Source organism: Macaca nemestrina, chromosome 2 (genome assembly GCF_043159975.1).
Source record: "Macaca nemestrina isolate mMacNem1 chromosome 2, mMacNem.hap1, whole genome shotgun sequence".
Lineage (NCBI taxonomy): Eukaryota > Metazoa > Chordata > Mammalia > Primates > Cercopithecidae > Macaca > Macaca nemestrina.
The window spans coordinates 122,989,967-123,009,313 of NC_092126.1; the positions used below are offsets into that span (position 1 = coordinate 122,989,967).

Consider the following 19,347-nt stretch of genomic DNA (forward strand, 5'->3'; position numbering starts at 1 on the left):
TAAACACACCAGAGAAGAAGCTGTGAAAGCAGCTGGAGGGGGTTCCTAGCAAATAGGGACTGCCACAGCTTCAGGACAAGTCCATCCAGAAACTCATATGTGCGCTCCACTAAGATTCTGTACTTGAAACATTTTCTCACACATTTTAGAACTGGGCTAGGAACACAGAGGATTATGTAGGTTCTCAACAGATATTTACTGTATTGAGTCCATTGGGTGTGCATAACACCACAGACCCAATTTAGGGATGGTGGAGGTTGTAAGCTTTATTAAAAATAGTCTGTCATTCCTGCCTTAAGACAATTTCCAACAGACACATTAATGTAGTGACTCATCTTTTTATCTTGATCAAAGGCATGTAATTTATAACTTGGGGGACACTGTAGAAGTAACTATTTTTAAAAGCACTGGAGGGCAGAAAAGTATTAGTTGGTGGGATTGCTTTGTGTCTTTCATCTTAGGTGACTAGATATACCTTCATTTCAAGGGGAGGAGAGTGGGGAGGACAAGATGAATCCCTATTCTGACTTTCCAGAAAGAGCCTGTCTTCCTGGAAGCCCATGGCCATACTTTGTGCTGCCCCTTTGTAAGAGGGAGAGACTGAATTTCCTCAATAAAAATCACAGCTGCCTCTTTAAACATCTATTTTGTGTGACCAGAATTTGACAGATACTATATGACTTATTAGCTCTTCCTGACAAAAACCATCTGATGTAGGTCTAGTTTTCCCCTTTAACACCCTAGGACCCTGAGGCCTAGAGAGTTCAAATTCTTTGCCCAAGATCACCCAACTGATGAATAGTGCAGGTGGAATCTAGATCCAGGTCTCCTTGCCACCCAAGCTCACTTTTTACACTGTCTCACATGCCTCTCCAGATACTTCTGTAGAAGGTATTTGGTTAGGTTGATTTGACATTGTAAGTATCTGATCATGTATTCCCTGGAATTCTCTATTCACTGCCACTTGGAACAATGACTGTTGTTCTCAAGATACTTGAGGCCCCCTGCTACACCCTAAAGAGTCCTATAAAACATTAACAAGCAATCAATGAGAAAATTTGCATGTTTCAGTACAAAAAAGGGCTCCAAATCTCTTCCTATCACCCTTCTGTATCTCAGCACTGCCCATGTTTGTTTTTATATTTGTTTGTCTATTCACCAGCCACCTCTCCAACTAGATGGTAAACTCCATGAGGCAGGAACCAAAACTGTGGTGTTCACTTGTCTATACTGGGTATGCCTAGCAATAAACATTTTCTCAATAAATGAATTCTCTCTGAATTGGTCATCCACACATAATGCACATGATTTAAGTCTATTTACCAGAATTTTTGAGCAAATAGTTCTATTCTTTTTGACACATTTTCCACAGTTTGTATAATTTATTCATAGAATCCTTCTTAGACTACTAATAAATTCCTATGGGACATAGTCCTTTTATATGCAGAAGAATCCACCACCATGAAATGTTCAGAAATAATGACTTTTAAAATTTTATTTGTGGCCATGCTGATTATGAATTTCTGAATTATGTTTGGGCTGCTCTTTTTCTCGGAATATGTAAAGTGGGATACTGGCATCTCTGTATTTGGAGACTTACAGCTTCTGAGTTAAAAGATGAATGGGAAGTAGCGGAGGGGGAGAGATAAGAAATCTCCACTCCCTGAAACACAGACACTTCACATACCCAGGAGGTAAACTCCTGGCATGAATTGTAACAAGTATACACAGGCATTTTGCACATTGTTTGCTTATGTTCTAGATGATATGATAGTCTATGAACAGGGGCCCCATGTCTGCGGGCAGGACATTCAGCCCTGTGTCTTGCCACTACCATGAAATCTGAGGCTCTTTCATTTTTGTTTTTCTGTTCTGATGAGATTGAGGCATACTGACACACTGGTAAGGAAGAAAATTTATTTGTGAACTCGTAGTCATTCCATTTGACAGCCTCCCTTTACTCATGGAGGCACAGCACATGTGGAACAGGAAAAAGGCCTCTGGAGAGCTTGTGTTCCACTGGTTTCTTTGACTTTTGCCAACCAACTTTGCAAGTGTTCTCAAAAAGCATTCATTACCTCTGCAGGTGTGAAATAACTCTGCAGTTCCAGGGTTTGTGAAATCACGTGAAACAGTTGAAAGCTGTTCTGGCAAAGCGACCGGAGTCAGAATTAGCTATGTCACCAAGCCACATCCTGGCTTAAACGATGTTATTTATATCTAACTGCACTTGACTCCTCCCAAAGCCTTCTGTTGAGCACCAAAACCTCACCACGGTTTCACTCTTAGCCTTTCTTTTGTGTGAAGAAAATAAAGGTTGCTTTTATAAATCTCCATTTGAGCCCAGATGGAGTGCATTTCATGCAGGAAAATGTTGCTTATAGTGAAGTGGATGAAATAATTGCTGGGATTTCTGGGCATGCTCCACAAACCCAGAAGACTGGAGGTGAACGGGCAGGGAGAAGAGATTCCGTTGCTTTCTCATTCCTGTATTTGTGACTCTCCCTGGAAAGAGGAAAATGTAGACATATGCAGATTAATAAGTGTCATGCAAAGGCTCAGTGTTCTTAGTCATAAAATGGGAGGAAGAACAGTACTCACTTCCCAGAATTGGTGAGGACCCCTGAATGGGTACATGCCAGCTTCTCGCACAGCCCCACCAGGAAATGAGCTCCACTGTGTAGCCACTGCTACTCAGGGTTAATCCATGAAAGAGGTGTGGGAGGAGGATGGGCCTTAGATTCCAAAGGGTGGAAATAAGTGGAAGGAGGCAGGATCTGGTCGTGCCTAGACCAGATACTTCCAAGTCAGGCAGGCAATAGATGGTTCCAAGCCAAAATGCCTGCCCCTTTGGTGAAGGTTCTCATTGGTCTAAGGCATTCTGGCCAACTGACACATGATATCATGTAATGCGTTTTCCTGAGGTCCAGAAACTTGTATGTGCAGCTTCTTTAAAGACCAAAACTGTAAGACTTTGAGTTTTGATATCACAATATGATTTTGAAAAAATCATGGTAAAATATACATAACATAAAATTTACCATTTCTAAGTGTACAGTTCGGGGTGTTAAGTATGTTTGCATTGTTGTGTACCCAATCACCTGAACTCTTTTCATCACATAAAACTGAAGCTCTGTATCCATTATATAAGCCATTATTTCCCCTGGTTGCCAGGAAGCCCCTGAAAACCATATCAGTTTGCTTTTTGATGGCCTTATTATTTGTTTTATATATTTTTGTGATTTGTGTTTGTGGGAGTTTTTAAACAGGGATGGGGTGGAGGTAGATCTAGAACTTTTGTATTTTAGTGACCTAAATATGAAATCTTTTTAGAGTGGCAAATAGAGATATTTATTTCTCACGTCTGCCCTGGAAATAGAATTAATTTGCCATTTCAGAAATGAACCACATTGCTTTTGATATTTGTCAGACTTTTGAACCTCATTCCCACATCGGAAGACTATGTGGCTCGCTGGTGAGAGACCAGCCATGGTTCGGGCTGAATCACTGCATTAATGATTCTAAAATATTCCCATCTAATCCCCTGTAGCTGAAGAGGATAAACACATACTGTCAAGGACTTGGGTCTGGGAGACTAGCACGAGGCAGTTTGTCAAATGCAAAACTGGTTTGGAAGGGTCAAGGTTTAGCTAAAAAAATTCAGGCAAACTTTTCATTTATCCATGTTTCCTTTAATATTTACATTGAAATTGTTTAGTTACCCTTCAAACACACAAAACTTGTAAGTAAAATGGAGGCTGTAAGAAGATCTATGTTGTCCACATTGTCACTGACTCCCAGTATACCAATATTTACTGACTTCATGATTATAAAATATAACAGACTTGAAATATTATTAATCACCTTTTTACCCATGTTCAGATTAACTGGGTAATCTAAAAATAGCAGGGAGGACCTTATGTGCAATGTTTGGGAAAGTTCAGGAGCATGCTCTTGAAGAATTGCTGATAAAGTGTATCGTTGTCCCATGACCACCATCACATGCCAGGCGAGAGCCTTATGTTTGGTTAATAAAAGAAGGCAGGATCTGGTCTCTTTTTAAAGAGTCCAGCCTTAATTATGATTCATTTATTTAAAGATAGCCCCTGCCTCCTAGTCTTATCTTGACTCTGAAAATAAACAAATATCACATGCTTCCAATAGGAAAAAGTTTGAATGACCTTTATGAGGCAGTTTCCCTTTCACTGGATAAGAAGAGATGTTCATTGTACTTTCCTACCACAGAGGTAAATTTCCAGCCCTCTTCCAATGTACAGGATGAAGTAACACTAATTCTACCTAAGATAACATTCTTCATTGAACGCATATATACAGATGTCCTACTATATATTAGGTGCTAGGACTATAGCACTATTGACAAACTATACTATCAAGGCCTTGGTCTGATAAGATTCACACTCTTGGGTGGGAGAAATGGCAAACAAGTGAATACATAAAATAATTTTAAAGACTGATATGTGCAACAAAGAAAATATATCCCAACAGTATGACTGAGTTTGCCTGCTTTAATTGGGTGGTCAAGGGTAGCCTTTCTGAGGCGGTGACATTTAAATGATCTTTACAACAAGAAACCATCATGTGAATATCAGGGAGAAAAGATTTCTAGACAAAGGGAACTACTCATGCAAAGGCCTTGAAATAGAACCAGCTTGTTTTGTTGTTTTGTTTTGAGAAGCCAAGAGAGGGGCAACACAGTTAAATCTTGAAGAGGAAGAGCTTGTGAACTCAAGGCGGAAGAGAGAGAGAGACAGGGGCCAGATCATGTGGGATCCCAAGGCAACATGTTTGATATTTATACCAACAGCAATGGGAAACCCTTGATGGAGTTTGAGCAAGAGAGGCATGATGTGAAGTCTTTGAGGTGACCATACTGCCAGCTCTGTAAAAACAGACTTTGGGAGTCATTAGGAAGACTCTTACACTTGTCCAGGTGTGAGACATTGTGGCTTAGACTAGGGTGGCCACAGTGAGAAGGGAAGGAAATGGTAGAGCTCAGGATATAACAGTAGAACTATGGTGGTTAATTTTATGTTAACTTGGGTGGGCCACAGTGCCAAGATATTTGGCCATATGTTATCTGAGATGATTCCGTGAAAGTGGTTTTTTGGATGAGATTTATTTTTAAATGAGTAGGCTTTAAGCAAAGTAGATTATCCTCCATAATGTGGGTGGGTGTCATCCAATCAGTTGGCTTCCTTAGTAGAGCAAAAACTGACCGACCTCCTCTGAGCAAATAGAAATTCTTCCATCAAACTGCCTTTGGACTTGAACTACAACTCTATGCTGGGGCTCCGGCCTGCTGGCCTAACCTGCCTTGCACCTTTAGAATTGCATGAACCAATTAATTAAATTATCTCTTGCTCGCTGTCACATCTCCGCACCCCCCCCGCCCCCACCGTATGCACACCCATCCTGTTGGTTCTGTTTCGCTGGAGAACCCTGGGATTCATGGATGGATGAGAAAGAGAGGAATCAAGTAATTCCCAGAGCACTGTCCAGTAGAAACAGAATACAAGTGCCATATATATATATATGTCTTTTTAGCAACCACATTAAAAACTGTACAAAGAAACAGGTAAAGTTTTTATGACATACAGTATTTTACAACACCAATGTATCTAAAAATGTTATTTCAGTATATTATCCATAGGAAAATTATTCCTAAGACTTTTAAGTTCTTTTTTTCATACTAAGTCTTTGAAACTCAGTGTATGTTTTACACTTAAGGCCTTTCTCAGTTCAGGCCAGCCCCATTTTGAAGCCCTCAGTAGCCAATGTATTGGGCGGTACAGGTCTGGTTGGCCTCCTAGCTGAGCATACAAGAACCTAGCAGGTGTTCTGACCAGGCTTGAACCCTTTTATGCAGCAGTTTCCCTCTGAACAGGCAGGAAGGCTGTTCTTTTTGTCTCAAAAGGCTGAACTGTGAAAACTGCTATTCTCTCTTTGGTGACCTCCATATACAAAGTTTCATGAGTATCTGTGCAGCTGGTGGGCCCATGGCCATGACTCTGCCCTTACAAGGGCTAGGCTCCCTCACTCAGAAGGTCATTCAGAAGATGAGGTATTCGAGTCTCTCTCGTCTATGCCTTCCCTGGAGTCTCCGTGTTTGTGAGTCATCTCTTGCCCCAGAGTCAGTAGTGGGCAACTAGTATCAATAGAAAAAGAAACACAGGTAGACTATATGTTTAAGCCAAATGAAGGCAAATGACTCTATGGGATTTTGTAAACAGAAAGTTGGTTTGAACATGCCAAACTCACAAGAACAGACAAGTAGTATGCATTCACAGTGCAAGTGGCAATTTCATTTAACAAAACATCATATTCCATTAATTAATGTTAATTACATTGGTTTGGTAGGTTTGCTAATTTCTGATTTGTGTTCTTTGTAATGATATAACAGCAGAAAATATCATATTTTTATATTATCTAAGTCTCTAAAATTAGCTGACATTGGGAGTTCATGAGACAGTTCTTCCTTTTAAAGGGGGTCTTTAAATGTACCCACTCGATTACTTTACCAACTGTTCAAAGTGGAAAATAGTTCCCAGAAGCTGAGTGGGTGGATGCCCGTGGTGCCACCTACCATTGCTTGACCTCCGCCCATGAGCTGTTCCTTCATATTCATAACTAAAATGCCAAATGTGTGACTTGAGTAATTAACTAGAGACCTCCAGAAGGCTTTACTTATTCTGGGTACATTGATATTTACTTTAGTATTTGTTTTGCCTTTAAAGTCATATTCCCTTTTGATTCTTTAATATCATATCCAAAAAGAAGTCCTTTTAGCCTATAACAATGCAAATTAAGAGTGCTGTCTTTCAGCTACCTCAAGGATTTTGCAAGTGTTCCTGGAAATCTAACCAACCTTTTAAAAAGTATTTCTATGGGAATGTATTTCTGAGCCCTAAATTATGGGTTTTGAAACTAAAATGTAAGAATGTAAATGCAAAACTTCCAATAGATAACAGAATTTGCAAAATCTCTGATTTCTTGTATGTTCCCCAAGTAGTACTCTCTATAGGCCATTGGAAGAAAACGTCTGGCTTAAAATAATTTCAGCACCAAAAATGGTCTAACTGTGGTCTCCATATCATAACCCAATGGTTCTCATATTTTAGATGCTTAATGCACAGGTTGAACTGGCTAACCATTCAGACTTCAGGCCTTGACTCTCCTGGGAATCTGCAGTTGATTCCCTCCCCTTGAGTGAGACTGACTGTTGGGAGTAGAATAACCGCATGCTCTGGGTCAGAATGCCTGGCCCTTCAAAGTAACGACAGCCATGATCGCTGAGCTCCTACTGTGAGGCACATACTTCGCCACGCTAACACATGGAATACTTACAAGCTCCTTACATAATCAGTATTTTATGCACATTGCAAATGAGAATACTAAGGCTCAAAAGAGGCAAACTCCTCTCCCACTGTTAAACAGCTAGTGATAAACAGAGCTGGGACCTAAACTTGTCTGATTTCCCATGCTGCTGCTCCGTCAGATTGTCAGGTAAGGATTCATGCCAGGACCTAAATCCCCTCTGAATCAACAAACCTAAAGGGCACCTTGATTTCAGGTTTTGGTCCCAAACCTATGACTGTGGCCTGGCAACATAATGAAGACCTGGCTTGTTCTAGCTTCACAATGAGCTCATTGGCACTCTCCCCACCACCACCACCCACTCTCCACCTCTGATCATCCACTGTCATTTGTATATGACCTTTGCCAGGCTTGTCCTCCTATCAAAGCCTCTGCCCTCTGTGTTTAAATGCATGAGCTTGGCAAATGTTTTCATTTGAGAAGGCAAGCTGCCTCCCTGTGTTTGGTCTAATGTGAGTTTGGTAGAGGGACACTGCTGGATTCAGTTTTAGTCAACACTTTGAGCCGATGCTGATCTGAGTAATTGTTCTAGTTAGACTCTGACAGGTGAAAATCAGATTCAGGGAATGGAGACTCCCTCACCCTGGGATGAAGGGGAGTCTGGGAGGGTTGGGCAGCTCTTCCTGGCAGTTGCAGGCGGTGTGGGGACACACATATGGTTAAATTGTTAATGCTCCTGAGATTACCCCTATTAGATGTGAACTAAAGAAGCCTAACTAGGCATCACTCTAGTGCTGCTAGGAATCATGTTATCTGGTCTGCTGGCAACTCATGTTGAATAATAAGTGGATGTGTCTCAAGATGCCTATCTGTAAATAAGATGAAAATCCAACCATGAATATAAGCCATAAAGATCTACAGGCAAATTTACAAAATACACTCATCTAAAATTAAGACAGTTACAGGGAGATATCTTTGAGAAGAGTCCCATGTTGTGACAGTTAATTTTGTATGTCAACTTGACTGGGCCACAGGGTCCCCAGATTAAACATTATTTCTAGGTGTGTCTGTGAGGATGTTTCCGGATAAGATTAGCATTTGAATTGGTAGACTGAATAAAATAGATGATCCTCCCCAATACGAGTGGGCATCATCCAATCCGCTGAGGGCCTGAATAGAACAAAAGGCAGTGGAAGGGGAGAAATTCACTCCTTTTTTTCTAACTCATTGCTTGAGCATTTCATCTCATCTTCCCTTATCCTCAGACTGAGATTTACACCATTGGCTTCCATGGCTCTCTAGTGTGTGGACTTGGACTGAATTACATCACCAGCTTTCCTGAGTCTCAGGGTTGTAGATAGTAGTTTCTGGGACTCCTCAGCCTCCATTTATATGTCAGTTCCTCATAATCTCCGTATGTATCTCTACTATCTATAAACCTATGTTAGCTATATCTATATATCTCTGTCCTACTTCTATCCTATTGGCTCTGTTTTTTGGAGAAGCCTGATGCATGTGTGTTATCAATCCCTGCCCTGTGAATAGAATCTGCAGGTGGCTGATATGTTTACATGGCCATCTTTTTATCTAGTAATGATCAATTTGAGGAACAGTGAAGTTCTGCTGGGGAAAGAGTTGGGGGAGGAAGCAGGACAGGTAAATTAGTGGTATATTTGTTGTGATTCAGGTGTTACAATAATGCAGCATTCAACTTACTATTCTAATTGTTTTTAAACTGAGATGAGACCAAACCTCAACCACGTGGCATTTTCTCACATTTGTAGGTTTAATGTTAACTTCAAAAAGTAAAAGTGGTATACCATGTAACTTCAAGCAATGCTCCCAACCATAGTCAAGAACTGCAGATTCTTGGCTATGAATAATAATTCACAATAATACTATGAATTTAAGAGTATTTGAAGAACCTAGGGATTTATGACAGCATATTTTTCTCCACTCTCAACAGTAAGCCATGTGCTCAATTATTGAACATGTTCACAAGAGAAATGAAACCCCCTGAGTTTCAGATAAATCTGGTTACTCTTCAAGTTAGACATATGACCCACTTCCACTCGATTCTTCTCTTCCTTTTCTGTATCAGTTATTCAGTTCCTCTGCTGAAATTCCCTTTATCATACGACTCACTTACTATTGTCCCTCTGATTTTCTAATAATCTGTTACAATTCCTCAGCACTTTTTCCTTTTTAACTTTCATGTTAAGTTCAGGGGTACAAGTGCAGGTTTGTTACATAGGTAAACTCTTGTCATGGGGGTTTGTTGTATAGATTGTTTCAGCACCCAGGTATTAAGGCTAGTTCTCATTAGTTATTTTTCCTAATCCTCTCCCTCCTCCCACACTCTATCCTCTGAAAAGCCCCAGTGTCTGTTGTTCCCCTCTATACGTCTATGTGCTTTCATCATCCAGCTCCCACTTAGAAGTGAGAACATGCGGTATTTGGTTTTCTGTTCCTGTGTGAGTTTGCTAAGGACAATGGCCTCCAGCTCACTGGGCTATGACACCAGGCCTGGTGTTATAAACCACACTTTCCCAGGAGTTCTTATTGAAGAGAAAGAGACATGACTTACTGCATGGACAGTGACACGGGAGTCTGTGCTGAGTGCTCTCATTGAGGTACAACAGGCAACAGAGTCTCTGACGTTATAGGAGAAACATCTCAATCCACCAGCCTCCATGCATTTTCCTCAATTTTTATTTATATTAATAACTGCAACTTACTCCTTGCTGGGAAAGTGACAGTAGTGTTGCATCTTCTCTCAGCAAGCCTACTCCAATCACCTAAATCCTTGCTATTCAATATGTAGTCTGAGGATTTGCAAAAACATTATCACTTGAGAACCTGTTAGAAATGCAGAATCTCAGGCCTCGTTCCAGAGCTATTAATGCAGAACCTGACTTTAATAATCATCAGGTGACCCATAATCCTGTTACATTTTGAGAAGTGCTCCTCTGGAGAACTTACATCGATGGCAGAAGGTTGCAATTAACTGAAGAGCAAAAATTCATACCTACCTATGCCCTGAGACTATTCCATGAGTTTATTAAATGAGTGGACTAGACAGTGTTACCCTAGGAGGTCACTACTAATTCCTCACTAGTTGAGTGACATAGTATTCATGGGAGCCAGGTGAGTAACAGTGCAGTTGGTATGAGGTGGAAGGGTCCATTTGATTACTCCTTAGAATGCAAATAGAGGCCAATACTCCTCTGTGGACATGGAGAAAAAGGGCTAGCTGATCCAAAGGTGGATAGTGGATGTGCCTAATACTGCCACTTCTTGGACATAGCAGAAAGCACATAGTTTTGCTACTGTTGACTAAGAGTGTCCTACCTTAATCATTGGTTATATAGGAAAGCAATTAATCTGGGTGTGGTTTTCTTATCTTTCTCTTCTCCACTCTTACTCCTTCAAACTCACATATACTTTTTGACCACTACCATTTGCTATGTGCTGGTGACATAAATGCAAAAGACATGGTTCAGCCCTATAGCACTTCTACCAATGCAGTAAATTTTTTAGTTTACAACTTTATCAAGTACAATATGAAAATGAAGGCTGCTGTGGGCTCATGTCTTTGTCTTTGCAGCATTCCTTCCTTTTCCTAACTGTTTCTCCCTCATTCTATATGATGCTGATGGGACCACCATTATGCGGTCTCACTCACCCCATGACAGAAGGCAGCACAGGACCCAGGCTGGTTGGTCTGAACCCAATCCTCTTGGACAGAGTGATTGATCTAGGGATGGGCATGATACCTAAGCAAAGCCAATCCACATCTTTATCAAAGAGTGATATGGACTCTGAGGGAGTGTGTGTATTAGTCCATTCTCACACTGCTATAAAGAAATAACTAGGCAATACCATCAGGCCATGGGCATGGTCAAGAACTTCATGATTAAAACACCAAAAGCAATGGCAACAAAAACCAAAATTGACAAATGGGATCTAATTAAACTAAAGAGCTTCTGCACAGCAAAAGAAACTACCATCAGAGTGAACAGGCAACCTAGAGAATGGGGAAAAATTTTTACAATCTACCCATCTGACAAAGGGCTAATATCCAGAATCTACAAAGAAATTTACAAGAAAAATTCAAACAACCCCATCAAAAAGTGGGTAAAGGATATGAGCAGACACTTCTCAAAAGAAGACATTTATGCAGCCAACAGACACATGAAAAAGTGCTCATCCCTGGCCATCAGAGAAATGCAAATCAAAACCACAGTGAGATGTCATCTCACACCAGTTAGAATGGCAATCATTAAAAAGTCAGGAAACAACAGGTGCTAGAGAGGATGTGGAGAAATAGGAACACTTTTACACTGTTGGTGGGAGTGTAAACTAGTTCAACCATTGTGGAAGAGAGTGTGGTGATTCCTCAAGGATCTAGAACTAGAATTACCATATGACCCAGCCATCCTATTACTGGGTATATACCCAAAGGATTATAAATCATGCTGCCATTAAGATACATGCACACATGTTTATTGTGGCACTATTCACGATAGCAAAGATTTGGAACCAACCCAAATGTCTGTCAATGATAGACTGGATTAAGAAAATGTGGCACATAGCCGGGCGCGGTGGCTCACGCCTGTAATCCCAGCACTTTGGGAGGCCGAGGCGGGCGGATCACAAGGTCAGGAGATCGAGACCACGGTGAAACCCCGTCTCTACTAAAAATACAAAAAATTAGCCGGGCACGGTTGTGGGCGCCTGTAGTCCCAGCTACTCGGGAGGCTGAGGCAGGAGAATGGCGTGAACCCGGGAGGCGGAGCTTGCAGTGAGCTGAGATCGTGCCACTGCACTCCAGCCTGGGCGACAGAGCGAGACTCCGTCTCAAAAAAAAAAAAAAAAAAAAAAAAAAAAGAAAATGTGGCACATATACACCATGGAATACTATGCAGCCATAAAAAAGGATGAGTTCATGTCCTTTGCAGGGACATGGATGAAGCTGGAAACCATCATTCTGAGCAAATTATTGCAAGGACAGAAAACCAAACACCACATGTTCTCACTCTTAGGTGGGAATTGAACAATGAGATCACTTGGACACAGGAAGGGGAACATCACACACCGGTGCCTGTCATGGGGTGGAGGGAGGGGGAAAAGATAGCATTAGGAGATATACCTAATGTAAATGACAAGTTAATGGGTGCAGCACACCAACATGGCACATGTATACATAGGTAACCTGCACGTTGTACACATGTACCATAGAACTTAAAGTATAATAATAAAACCCGAGACTGGGTAATTTATAAAGAAAAGAGGTTTAATTAGCTCATGGTTCTGCAGGCTATACAGCAAGCGTAGCAGCTTCTGCTTTTGGGGAGGCCTCAGAAAATTTACAATCATGACAGAAGGCAAAGGGGAAGCCAGCACATTTTCACATGGCCAGAGCAGGAGGAAGAGTGAGTCGGGGAGGCATTACACACTTTTAAACAACTAGATCTTGACTTAACTCACTCTCACCATGATAGCATAAGGTGGATGGTGTTAAACCATGAGAAATTGTCCCCATCATCGAGTTGTCTCCCATCAGGCCCCACCTCCAACACTGGGGTTACAATTCAACATGAGATTTGGGTGAGGACACAGATCCAAACTATATCAGTGAGCGTCGTGTTTTATCTCTTGGGATCAAGAGCTAGGAGGCCATGCAAGTCTAAAGTTGTTGTGTCTGTGTTTCCTGCCATGTAAAGATAACCTTGCTGAATTTGAAGTCAAGTGGAATGAAGCAGAGCTAAGAGAGGGGATACAGAACTCCGTACCTGAAGATCCCATCTCCCATTGCCACATCTGAGTCAATAGATTGATATTTTTGCCTTGCTTTGTTTTTTGTTTATGTTTTGCTAAGTTACTTAGAGTCAGGTTTCTTTCATGGGCCACTGATGAATGGAGGCCCCACTGAAAATGTAGGAACCCATGAATCTGGAAGGACATGATGGTGTCCATCTAAACATTCCAGACAGAGAAGACAGGGGTACTGGCAGGGGCAGGCATGGTGGGGCAATCTGAGCCTCTGACTGACTGAACTCTCAGTGTTTCTTCCTGGAAACCAACTGATGGAAAGACTATGGGGCATGGAGTGAGAGAAATAAAAGTTCATTCTCAGCTCAGTCATTTTCTAGGTGTATGGCCTTGAGTAGTTACTGCACATTTATAGAACACCAACCTCATGCATCATTGGGAGGACTCAATTAAATCATATAAGGCCCCATGCACTTCTAATATATACAGTCTCTAAATGTTTACTTCCTAATTTATTCCATAAAGGATTGAAGCTTTTAAGATAAAAACATACTCTATAAAATGATTAAGAAATATAGATACTTAAAGATGATCATGGGCTGGAAGTACATAAATTAGAGGAGAAGATTAAGATGGAGGGAGGAATAACACTAAAAGGGCAAGATCTCAGGATCTATGATATCGTTAACTGTTTCAAGCTTGGTTTTGAGCCTCCTAGAAGTCAAAGAGAAAAGGGGGGAAATATTCATATACTTCTCAATGTCAAAATGAAATAAACCTACTCTTTTTTCCTAAAGAAGTACAGAAATATATAATAAATTTCAAATGTAGCCTTCAAACAGGAGAGTCACTGGTGGCATAAGAGGCAACATCTTTCTACAAATAAAACAGTAACAATGGGTGTCTGATTTCTTTAAGCATCCTTTGATGTAAACCAAATATGTAATTTTAACGCCTATCCTAGAAAAGCAGAATCTATGAACTCAAGTAGATGGGTAGATGGAATTTGGAGGCTCTAGAATAGGCAGAGAAGCTTCTCAAAGGCTACCCCCGATTATCCATAGGTGAAGAGAATGAAAGTATACTGCTGTTGGGGCTTAGAAAACGATATCCCCAAATGAAGGCTTCAGCAGAAGCCTCTGAGGCAAACGTGTTTCTCTGCCCTCCCGTCCCACAGACTTATTCTCCCCACAAGGCTAGCCATAGAAGCTAGACTCTGTCTTCCCCATCATGAGTCATAGAAACCCAAGCCCCTTTTCCCTAAAGCCACCCATAAAATCTAAAAACATCTCTCTAATTTTCCCTCCACCTTTCGGTACAAAAGCTGGCTATAAGGAAATCATCTGCCCCACCTTGTTTGACTGTAGGTCACAAGGCCCCCGTTCCGGAGAGGGTCTTCCCCCACACCCAGAAGGAAGGAAGGCTGCTCAGAGAGACCAAGAGGAATCTAGGCAGACAGCCTTGCTGGGTTTCCCCACTCAGCCTATTAGCATTAGATCACAGCATTTTCCTTCATATTTCCACACATACTGTCTGTAGGAAACTAAACATAAAATGAACAATTTTCTCTGTATCTTTGGCTCTTCATTCTGAAGGACCCTGTGTATACACATTAAATAAATGTGTATGCCTATTCTTTATTAATCTGCCTTTTTGAGTTGATTTTTCAGTGAACCTTCAGAAGGCCAAGTTTCCTTTGGCCCCCACACTGCTTAAAACTCATTGAATCCTGTGTTGTAATTCAAAACACATGACAATTTTCAACTACACTCTCTACTGGGTCTTCCCCTAAATCTTCTTGTTAGACTGAGGTTTAGGAAGATATTCCATGTTTGTCCTGAGGGCCTGCACACCCCTGGGATACTATCATCTATCTCTAGGTGCTTCCCTAGTTGATGATTCTCTCATATTCTGCATATGAGACTCCCCCCAGGTCCCTTCTTGCAGCTACTGAAGGAAACCTCATATGATTATTAACAAAGACCCACAGGAATGTTAAAAAGTTTGGTGTAAATTCTTTGGGGTTTTAAAATGGCACCTTTCTGTCTGTGACTTTAAAGATCCTGGAGGATTTAATTCCTTGGGGAATTCCAGTGAATTGTTCTGACTTGCACCAACTGTCTCGAATGCAAAGATAGGCAGACCCCTGTACAGAGGCTCAGCTCTGCCTGTAGACACCATTGGTACATACACAGGAGAAAATCAGCCCCAGGGTTGTTTCTTGCTTCAGAAAAATGGCACACTCCATTTGTTATCAGATGCCTCTGACTTCAGTGATTTGAAAGAGAACTCTTGTGTTGTCCGGAAAATTAACGGTCTCAGCTACACTTTCCTCTTGCAGAGGAGCACTTCTTATGGAATTACATGATCATTTTGATATCGTTTGGCTTTGAAAGAAGAGTTAAAGTAGAAAGTCAGCATAACCCGTCTAGGCATGGAGAGAGGGGAACTGGTGTAGCTGAAGAACCTACAGAAAAATGAGAAAAAAGAAGAGAAAGGATTAATAACTATGATCAGGGCAAAACTGTATCAACACAGGAGTGGGTTTTGTTTGGTTTGTTTTTTTAACCATTCCCCAGCCCTATTAAACCCCAGAAACTTTTATTCTTGGTGGCTCAATTTTCCTTCTCTCAAATCTCTAAGTCCAGTTGTTGTTTTTTGCTGATCCATTATGTAGGCCAAGCTTTCCAACCCGCAGCCCATGTGTTACATGTGACCCAAGAGGGCTTTGAAGGTGGCCCAACACACATTCATAAATATTTTTAAAACATTATTGAGGCAGGAGAATAGGGTCTGGAGACAGAGAACTTAAGGCCAATTTGTGCTGACTTCCTAAAAGAGAAAACACCAAGGTCTGGGGGCAGAGAATCTAAGGCCAAGTCCTGCTGACTTCCCAAAGCTGGATCAAAAGGACAACATCTGGGTCTGAGGGCAGGAAACCTAAGGCCAACTAACACCACCTTCCTAAAGCTGAACTAAAGGAAAAACCCCATCTCCCCAGCAGAGTAGCAAAGGATCAAAGGCTACAGCCCTCCCTACCGTGTCTCAGATGGAAAGGGAGAGTTCCTTGGATTGGCAGGGCCAAGCAGGGACCATCCCTTTATCTGTATAGGGTACCAATTCACCTCAGCCTTTAGTTAGCCACAGGCCAAATCCTTCATCGGGGTAGCTGATAAGAACCTCAAATGGGGTAAAGTCCAGAAAACTTTGTAACTGGGCCCTTGAACCGCTTGCTGGGGCCCACTCCCACCCTGTGGAGTGCTTTCTCGCTTTCACAAATTCCCACTTTTGCTGCTTCGTTCCTGCATTTCATTCCTGTCTACATTTTTGCATGTTATGTGTTATGTTCAATTATTCAAAATGCCGAGGACCTGAACAACTTGTAGTCAAGACCCTTCACCAGTAACATGAGATTTTTGGGGGGACTTTTTTCTTTTTTTTTTTTTTTTCTTTTCTTTTTTCTTTTTTTTTTTTTTTTTTTTTTTTTTAGCTCATCAGCTATCGTTAGTGTTAATGTATTTTATGTGTGGCCCAAGACAATTCTTCCAATGTGGCCCAGGGAAGTCAAAAGATTGGACACCCTTGATGTAGACTTTTGTGATGCAGAAGTTGGGAATTGAATGTGTGTGCAATATACAAACACATGGGTATATGTATATATTTATCTACCTATATGTACACATGCCTGGTATATACAAGTGTGTCAGCACATATGTGTAATATATATGTGTGTTTCCATGTAGATCTTGGTGTGTCTGTTTCTCAGGATCATGTGGCCTAGAGATTAGAGAGAATTTCTGTGGAAAGATAAGAGGGAGTTGGGGAGGTTCTGGAGTAATTGTGGAGTTTATAAGAATCGCATGGGGCCCTGCACTGTATTTGGTTTACAAAAATATGAGTTAACCTTCCCTCGTCCCTGAACATCTAATCCCTTCCCAAGCATGCTGCATTCGTTTTCCTTCATTAGTTCATATGATTGGTGGGTGGGACATCAGGGAATGGGAAAATTTCTTTTTAGAACCCAGACAAGTTGAAGTTGATTTCCTAAAAACAAATTTCTGGCTGGGAGTGGTGGCTCACGCCTGTAATCCCAGCACTTTGGGAGGCCGAGGTGGGCAGTTCATCTAAGGTCAGGAGTTCAAGACCAGCCTGATGTGGTGAAACTACATCTCTACTAAAAATACAAAAAATAGCTGTAGTGGCATGCACTTGTAATCCCAGCTACTAGAAAGGCTGAGTCAGCATAATCACTTGAACTTGGGAGGCAGAGGTTACAGTGAGCTGAGACCACATCACTGCACTCCAGCCTGGGTGATGGAGCAAGACTCCATTTCAAACAAACAAAACCAAATTTCTTTATTGGCATTCCCAAAGATGCAACCAAGAGGAGACACTATTAGACTATTAGAGATGGGAAAATGAAGCAACTTATCCAACAGCTCCCTGCTTATGGGGATTCATGAGAATATTTTCCTTCCATTTCCTATCCCCATTTCAAAGGAAGGGGCAAAAGAGAAATGGGCTTAGAGACTAAATGTTTGTGTTGGAAATAAACATGAAGATTCTAGATTAGGAAATAATTTTGCATGGGTTGTCGTTTGCATAGGTTGTCCTTTTGGCTTTATTCCTGATTTAAAAGTAGTCTGTAAAAGGAGTGATATGCCTTTTTTGTATGTGTATACATGCATCATTTCCTCAGTATCTCAATCCTAGTATTTTACCAGGAGTGGGATGTCAAGTAAATTATATTTTATCCCTAGGATGACATTGACTGCTTTCTAATAGCAGGTCTGTGACCAGGTCCTAGACTTGAACACTGAGAATTTTGTTGAGTCACTAAAACTAGATTTTATAGATCTTCAAGAGTTACTTATGGAAGAAATTGATGATAGATTAGAAATTGTGGTGCTTTTTTGTTTATGTAGACAGTTTGAAATCAGTAGAAAATTGCAAAGGATTGATTTTATCTTTAGACTTTCCCCGAAAAGAATCTATACATTATAAGTTTTGTATTTCCTTAAGTGGAAGTTTGCTTTGAAGGGACACAATATAAATATTTAACAAAATGGAAAATAAAAATATTGAAGGAGTTTGTTCTTTACGTCAGAGAAAGAAAAAAGACTATGTGTGCCTACAAGCAATCCCAATTAAATTAACTGCCTTTGGAGAACTGTTTCTCTAAATGTTTCAGGCAGGAACAGTCTATAACAGCAGGAAGAAGAAACTCAATTGAGGGGTTCATGGCACTATCTAAAATGGGTGAGAAATCATTCTGTCAAATGAGAGAGGATTGAAATTAAACAAGTATCAAAATTACATACTCCCTGGGAGAGTGGTTTACTCTGGCAAGTTGACTACCATGCAGGGTATATGAGAGTAAACTGACTATAATTTTATCCTGTCACCAGGTAACTACAGTTGTAGTCAACATGCTAATAGCAACAAAGGGCTCTGTCTGCTGCATACCCCGAAGGAGCCAGCTGCCAGCCAGCTGGATTCTTCAAGTAAAGAATCAAGTTCCCCTCCTAGCTCTTTAGAACACCAGTAAAATCTGATGGACAGCTATTTAAAATCTGTGAAATTCTTATATCCACCAGTGCCAATTACAACAACAACAACAACAACAACAACAACAACAACAAACAAAAAAGTGTGAAACATTGTAGGATATACAAAAATTATATTTGGTCTTTGTATCTGGTTCCTAGCATAGAGCTCCTAAAACGCTTGGGATTTCCAGAGCGATAGGAGTGTATTTTGTTATTCTTAGTGAACTCCTTTCAATTACACCTGAGTTTATGCTGATGTGATGACTCTTAATGGGCCTCCAGATAACTCAGGTTGGGGGCTGATGGCCAGAGGGGCCCACCCTGTGATTAGAGATTTGGAACTTTCAGTCCCCCCTTTCCTACACCTCCAGTGACCCTATAACCGCCCAACAGGATCACCTTGCCTGCTCCCTAGACAGAGCCAATTTATCAAGATGAGAATTGCAATAGAGAAAGAGTAATTCACTCGGATCCAGCTGTGTGGGAGTCTAGGGTTTTATTATTACTCAAATCAGTTTTCTAGAGCATTCAGGGAATCAGAGTTTTTAAGGATAATTTGGTGGATGAGGGACCAGTGAGTTGGGAGTGCTGATTGGATCGGAGATGACATCATAGGGAGTTGAAGCTATCTTCTTAAGCTGAGTCAGTTCCTGAGTAGGGGCCCCAAGGTCAGATGAACCAGTTTATC

The 19,347-nt window shown here is 41.1% G+C and overlaps 1 long non-coding RNA gene across 1 annotated transcript in view; it reads right to left on the bottom strand.

Annotated features, from left to right (window-relative positions):
- Nucleotides 1–1,891: 1,891 nt before the first annotated feature.
- Nucleotides 1,892–19,347, bottom strand: part of LOC105483037 (uncharacterized) — a 57,035-nt gene continuing 39,579 nt past the window's right edge. The window contains exons 2-3 of the long non-coding RNA XR_987992.2: nt 15,149–15,577; nt 1,892–2,505 (exon numbers count right to left, since the gene is read on the bottom strand). This is a non-coding gene — a long non-coding RNA (uncharacterized lncRNA). The remainder of the gene's footprint in view (nt 2,506–15,148; nt 15,578–19,347) is intronic.